An 8,242-nucleotide genomic window follows, 5' to 3' on the forward strand; every position below is an offset into this window, starting at 1 on the left:
GTCCGCGCTTTCTGAGCTGTTTTCCCTATTATGTATAACATCAACCAACTGGCCCAGTTCACCACCTTATTACAGGTTAAATGTACACATCATGGAATCACTTTTACCCCCTAAAGGAAGGTATTATGGCCCTTTGTGGGTGTGATAGTACGTGCTTCAAGAGTAGGCCTTATAATAGATGAAGACGGCCTAGTTCTGAAAGTAAATGACAATGTTTTATTGTGGCTGTCACAAACAAAATGGCATAAAAATCAATGGCATGACAAGACATCTTATAAAAGTTCTAAGATTAAACCACTAAGCGCAATAAAGGCACAAGGAGCAACAATTTCGGGGCTCTAGTTTGCGACAGTTAATAAAAATATCACAAAAAAGTGCATAAACAATCAGTGTCTTCCCGGAAAAAAACAGTGAATGCTTGGAACACTGCTTGGAATAGCGAAGCTTCATCAGGGTGAACTCAAATGACGGAGTCTTGTACAAACCAGAATCAAAATGAACGCACTGTGATATAACATAGATTCAGTAACACACATATTGCAATAAGCAATACAAACCAAGACATGACTAGCAATGACTACTGCGTTGCAACTCATGGACAGCAGCACACTATGCCCGTCTTATTCACAATAGGGGAATGAATGCTGGAGTAGAGGAAAGCAGACTCTGGGATTTGCTCTTCTATTCTGGAAACAAAAAAGGGCTCGTATCTCCTGCTGCTAATGAGCCGCAACACACTACCGCGAGGGAAATAGGAATCTAACCCACTTCAAATGACTCTCAAAGATCAGTTTTGACCATCTTGTATTTAAACCCTGCAAGCCATCAAAAGCCATCTTGCGTTTAAACCTTGCAAGCACAAATCTCTTTGAACATAAAACCACAACCCTTAAATGCTTTCAGGCACCGAGTATGAAGTAGGCTGAAATAAATTAAGTATGCCAATGCTGCACAAAGCAAAAAAGCAATGATTTTGGAAATTACAAAAATGTGACTATAAAGCAATATCATTGCCCTTCTGTAACTCTCAGAATCAACCATCCTGCCTTATGTCAGACAAAAAAAAAACATTAAACAGACGACATAAAAAAAATGTTCTAAACCTGCATGAAAAGGAATTAAAAAAGAATGTTTTTTGGCATTTCTTTTAGCTTTGCAAGCCATGTGGTGCACGTGACTCTACATTTGAGTGTTTCAGAGCAATTAAGTACTTCAATTCAATGAATCTGCACCTGAACTGGTGATGGTACTCAAAGTTAAAGATGAAGTAGAGGCAGAATGCAACCAGGACTGCCTCAGCAGGCGACGCGGCTTCGAGGTTTCCCTCCATTGCCACATAGCTGGGCACCTCAGGATTAATTAGGCTTGAGCTGACAGTCACTGGGTAGATTGCACTACCTGCCTGGAACCAAAAAAAATGTGGAAATGATGTGATATGAAATTAAAACCTGTCATCGCCAATTTAAAGAAACTGTGAAGAAATATTAGATTTTTCTAAGACGCATTTGGAGCATTTGATGGGCCACTGATTCCGGCATTGAAAAGCATCAGCCATACCTACCAGACGTGACCAGTTTAACTGTTGACTAACCACCATTGACTAAAATTATCACATGGCATGTTGTAATCGTAGATTAGTAATCACTTTGTATTCACCGGTCATTTTTAAATTTGTCCCCCCGATTTGCTTAGGTGACTAACAAATCTTGGTCAAAGGGGTGCAACTACTGTAGCAGGTTAGTATTGCCAAGTGCTGATTGTTGGGCGAGTTGGTATTGTACGTGAAAAAACATGATTGCGCTTTAAGACAAGGACAGAGGAATTGAACATACACCACAGGGCACTACACCAGATTAGCTGCTCAGCACCACAGCCGACTCCCATGACCGCCAACCCTAACCGCCGAACTTCGGCAAATATGCAAATATTTTTGCCGAAGTGCTTTGCCAGATTAAAATTGAATGTATGTTTTATTTAGACATGAGAATAACAGCACACAAGGACAAAAACACAGAACACCGAAAAAGAACACACCGAAAAAGACACTCAAGCGCCTTGTGTGTCTCACTTTATTTACTCGAAGTATACCCTAAATTTTCTCTGGAATATGAACGAACACAACACACACACAAAGAAAATATAAAAATCAAGAGCCTCATTTCAAGTGCCCAAATGCCAACAAGAACATCAAAATAAAATATATGAACGCTTACCTTCAGTAAAGAGTGTTAAGAACTGTCACGAGATGAGTCCAAGGTAGCAGACATCCAGTACCCTCGACGAAATCACCCTACAACGTTGCCGCAGGACGAAAGAAATATATTCATTCAACTTCAAATAATGAAAACTTGAGCCATATCTAACTCGCCTACTGAATGATAAGACTTTTAGAAATTCCTGATAACACGCAAAGAAAATACCAAGACAACAATTGCTAGTCTCGCTGCCGGTAGCAACTTCATGACCTTATTCCGTAATATATTACTATTAATATTCCTGAAGCGCACGAATAATTACCTCAGACATTTATATTTCGTATTTCAAGGTGACGTGACGTTTTACCAAAATGTTTATTGAACCTCGTTAAATTAAAAAAACAAAAAAAAACATTGATATTAAAAATCAGTGCTTAACACTAACTTTTACATATATCAACGACGTTGAGAATATATCACGCCGGTTGGCCGGTGCTGCCGATGAATGCCTAATCGACTCCTGCTCTGCGAAAAAGAAATCGTATGAGATTTTCAAATATTTTATTAGATTCTCAATTTAACGTCGGACGCGACACACCAAAGGCCCCAAAAAGAGAAAACCTCCTACCCCCTCCCGCTCTAAAAGCGCATTGACACCGGCAATGTAAGCAGTCACGCGATGCGACTAGAGCGCATCGCAAAAGAATTAGATATAGTCACCTTGGCGTGCGCGATGAGCGAGTCCAACGCCTTCGTTGGCGAGTCGCTTCTTGAAAACTCTCGCTCCGAACGCCTTTAATTGGCTCAGCCGCTCTGCGACTCATCGCGTCGCTTTTTGCCCGCGATGGTCGCTTTTGTGATGAAAGTGATCGCGCGACTAGATCGCATCACCGGTGTGAACGCGCCTTAAACGTAGGCAACCCCCGATTCAAAAGACGTCTTGTCGCCCGGCTCTAGGCTTGCCAGGCCACCACTCTCCCGATTCCTCCACCCGCACACACATACACCGGGAGAAGCTCCTGGCTACGCAACTGGTTAGCGTATGTCAATCTTCTAATTATGCGCTAGTGCAAGCGACAGTCATTCTAGTTCTTGCTCTTTATGAACTTCGATGGTCTAAACCATGTCTGCGTTCGCGCAACACACTTATTTTATTGAACCCTCGACTCCTTCAAACGTGCAAACATGTCCGCCACCCCTTTGTCTAAGGAAGACGGGGGTCGCCATCCCGGGGAGGTCATAATCGATGACAACTGTCGCCCGCGCACAACACTTTCTTACCTGCATACGGTGCACACGACTTGGATCTTCGACCGAAGTCAATTCAGCGCTCTCAGTGACCTCGTAAGAAGAGACTGAGCCGAACAGAACAATAAAGAACGTTCCTACGCTGGGACGCCTCCGTCGAACGTTCGAGAAGAAAGACCGTTTTGACCGGAGGGGAGCGTCGGCGGGGAACGCGCTCGGCACCGGGCAGGCGCTCGATTGCGCATGCGTGAAGAATGACGTGTCATACGAGGATACCAATTAGCGCTCTTGTTTGCGCCTTTCCACTGCCAATCGCAGCGCGCCCGAAACAGGTGCACCCTCTGGGAGGTAATATTTACCTCGTTGCTGCTCCCTCGCGGCGAACTTCACCTCGTAGCAACGCATTCTTAATCGAGGGCGCTAGTCTCTGCTGCGCCTGAGGAGGTAACAAGCAGACAGTCTTGTACACGTTACTAAAGAAAAGTAATCGATTACAATTACTATTACTCTTGGCTAAAAAGTATTCGATTAGATTACTTGATTACTCGACGGCAAAAGTAATTGGACATTACTTAAAGAAGTAATCGTTACTTTTCCGATTACTTTATTGTCTGAAGACACATCTTTAGCGCTCATAACAACGAACTACCTCAAACCTATATTTCACATTTGAACAAGTATTGAAGAAGAAAAACTGGCTCCCTCTTCGTGGTCGTTGCACCTTCACATTGCGGGCACAAGCATAGAATTCGTTTGAAGACGTTTAATGATTTGGGCGTTCGCCAGTGTGTGTGTGTGGGAGGGGGGCGGGGGGGAAGCGGAGGGGGTTCTAGATTTTGTTAAGCTTGAGCAAGGGTTGTCGCGCAAAGTTTGCGTCGCTCATTTTATTATTCACATGTGGATGAGCTCGCATGTTATACAGAAGAGCAGCAGCTCCAGGATTTGAAACGGATCATGTGTAGTAGCCATTAGCGGAAGAGATCGCCCCGACCACTTCTCAACTCGAAACATTGCTTGTCACAAAGACCACGTAGGGGAAATGGGGAAATATTTCAACTGCCTTTGTTATATTTTGCATCCGCTTTAGGCATTCATTGGTTCTGGTTCTCCTACGGGCTGCGAGTAGGTACCCTAAGCAAATTTTTTTATTTTTTTTTTTATTTGTGTGTGTGTGCGTGAGGGAGCTAGTTTGGGCGAAGGACTCACAAAGCTACATTCTGCTTCCTCAAACTTCGCCCTGAATGGCCTTTATCACGCACTGTGGCTTTCCTGGGGCTTCCCACCCCCAGTTCCAGTTCGAAAAAAAAACAAAAAAAACGGACATTTCACAGAAACTGTACATAGAAAGAGATTGACCTCGTTTCCACAGCTCAGCAAAAATCTTTCTTTTTTCCATTTGAAAAAAAAAAGCAAATTTTATTTTTGTAATTTCATAAAAAAAAAAAGGCGTGTGCCGGGGGGGGGGGGGGGGGGGGTCCCGTGGACAAATTGTAACGGTTACAAGTAATTTTATTACTTCAAAAAGTAATCAGATTACTCTTGTGATTACTGCCTAATAAAAGTAATCAACTGATTACAAATTTACTCCAAAAAGTAATCGATTACAAGTATTTTGATTACTTGTAATGCGTACGGTACAAGTCTGCAAGCAGAGCACTTCCCCCCTGGCCGGGAGGAGGGTGGAAAGGCGGTCTGTTACCTCCTTTTGGTCCCCTTTTTTCTAAGAGTGATGCTTGCATAACAATGCATGCATTGGCGGCGACGTAACAACCGAAGCGTGATGATCGTTATAAGTTGTGACGTATGCGGATAGACTGCCCTCCAACCGACGTGGAGGCTCTGTCGTACAAGGCGACATCGTGGAAGCCACCTGGACGGTGGCTTTCACAGTGCACATGCTTCGATTCACCTTGGTCGTGACCACGGTAAAAGAAACTGTGGTCGTGACCTAGAATTGCAGAAACATTAATCCATTGTCCTGGACAAAATATTGACAATAAGCCCTCTTTGCACTGGACAAACACCGTCGATAAGCCCCATCCGCCAATCACACGGTGTTAGGAAATAGGCATTGTGCAAATTGGCGAACATATTACCGGCGAGTGTTTTCCGGCTGTTATCTGTGTGTATGAAGACAACGCTTAACATAACTTAATTATCTTTCCAAGTTTTCAAGTCAGACCACTCAAGCGCCCCACCATACCCACATATGCGAACGCGAATATATAGAACAGAACCTTGAATAACGCAAATTCAGGACACCAAACCAACGCGACACACAACAACACAACACCGACAAACCACGCAACATTCAAAGCTGCGAGAGAAAAAAGCAACAAAATAATCACATGGCAATAGAATCGTAGGTGACTGCGACGGAAAAGGAGTCACCTTGTGCTACACATGCAAATCACGGGAACGTAACCGGACATAACAGTCCTGGAAGAAACAAACGGAGCACACGTCATACAGGGGTACGACATGCACACGTAACTGAGTATCCAGTATAATAAGAGGGGTACCGGGCAGAACGCCATAACCCCCAGAATGGTAGCCACGTACAGGAATGCAGGACATATACCTTGTACAGGAGATCAAAGGGTTAAAGACAGGCCAGACAGAAACAGAATCACAAACAGCCTTGTTCCAGCTGAAGCGCAACACGGCGCCGGGTTCGGGCAGGGTATCCTCCGGAATACTGCGAAACATCCCGGACAACAAACTCGACGAGCTGCTACGACACATAAACGAAGTATGGGCGACAGGAAAGATATCGAAAGAATGAAAGGAATCGAACGTTATCTTGCTTCCCAGAACAGGGAACCTCCCCAACACACCGCTTCCCAACACACCGGTAAACCTCCGACACATATCTTTGACGTCTTGCATGGGCAAGCTAACGGAAATGATGATATTAAACAAACCTGAATGCCGCCTGGAAGCCACGGAGCAGCTAGCACACACGCTAGTGGGATTTAAAAAGCAGGTCAGCATGTAAGACGGGGCGAAAATGATCAAGGAACATGTGTGCGACTACCCCAGCACGGCCCAACAACGCACCATAGTCTCTATTCACTTGCCGCGTCAGCGCCCACAAACATGACCGCCAAACAATAAACCAAAACTTTGACTCGAGAGCCTTGTAAAAAATAAAAGGCAAAGAAAAGCATAACTGCATTTGTCTTTGGCGGCCATGCTTGTGTGTAGTGACTCGACATTAAAAGGCATTTTGTCGTCATATAAATAGGTCTTATAGATGCGGTGGGCCTCAAAAAGGCATTTGACAACATCATTCACGAGAACATACTCAATATGCCGAAGGATCAACACAGGGTTTCTTATGTTATTATCCCTAAGACGACTTGAAGGCGAAAACCGAAGCGGTGATGCATTAAAGACAGACACATGACTTGCTTAATTCACTTTGATTCCTCTCAATTAGCTCATCCTCCTTAATTTCATTGTCTTTAATTCGCCTGAGTGGTCACATTAACGTAATAGTGAACTTCCGAAGACAGCGCGCTCTCCGACGACGCACTTTTGGCGCCATTTCATAGGTCCCGGTGATATCGAACCTCCGAAGACAGCGCGCTCTCTGACGACGTACTTTTGGCGTATTCTAGTACCTTTCGTGTCGCCAACGTTTTCTCAAGGTCGACAGAACGATGAGACATATAAGGCTTTTGCTTTAAATGCCTGCACGATACCAACCCTGGAGATTGAATGTACATGTGCGTAGCCAACTTCCTCAAGGACAGGACGGTGAGAATACTGGACCCTGACGGCCAACCCTCCCAAACGTGCCCACTATGGAGAGGACCACCGCAGGGCTCAATGTTCTCGCCAATGCTCTTCAATACAATTATCAAGAATCTACCGACTAAACTTAACGCTAACCCGAATCTCCGTCACGCCATGTACGTGGACCACTTTTCCACCTGGCATACAGTCGGCAACCCAGGACACCAAGAAGGAACATTTCAAGCGGAACTAGATGTCATCATCGAGCTCGCACAAGTCTTAGGACTCCAGTGCTCCTGTGAGAAATTGGTATACGTCATAGTCTTAAATCACCCATAAAAAAAAAAAAAAGAACGACGGGGAAGCAGCGGGAACTAATGAGCCTCCGCAAAGGAGGCTCATTAGCTCCCGCTGCTTTTAAGATTACACACCCGGCTTACCGGAGCGAGCGTAGTGTACCAGCAAACCACGGACGTCTGTCGGACGTCCAAACAAGAGTTGTATAGCCAGTGCCAGGATAGGACGTCCATCGGACGTACGGAGAACATCCGTTTCTGTATCTCCGGATTTGGAGATTCAGTGGACATCTGAGGGACATCCAATGATGGCCATGCACACGGCTGCATGGTTTTATTTTCATACAAAATGCATTATAGGTTGCCATCTCTGTGCAGATCAAACCTTCGTTCTATAACAGTATGTATACTCCGTTTCATACATAGCGTGCAACAGAATCAAAGCTAGCGCACCGGTTTGCCATGCCTACGTTCGCGCCACAAAAAAGTGTGTCTCCTGCAAAAGCACAAGCTAAAAAAAGAGCATATTTTTAGCTAGTAACTCATAATCGCGTTAAGATCTTGACAACACAGAGTATTTTTTCAAGAAAGCGTAAAAGTAAAATATATTTCTTCGTTTGGTTTTTTTTTTGTTTTTGTTTTTAGTCCATGTCGGGTTTTCACCGTCCATGGGGCAGTCCAACGAGGTAGAGGGGCTTAGAGCGATAAACCAGGGTTCCGGTCTGCACTCGAAAGTGACCCCCATAAGGCGGCTGCCATTGT

This window comes from Ixodes scapularis, unplaced genomic scaffold (assembly GCF_016920785.2).
Source record: "Ixodes scapularis isolate PalLabHiFi unplaced genomic scaffold, ASM1692078v2 PGA_scaffold3__209_contigs__length_174095766, whole genome shotgun sequence".
NCBI lineage: Eukaryota > Metazoa > Arthropoda > Arachnida > Ixodida > Ixodidae > Ixodes > Ixodes scapularis.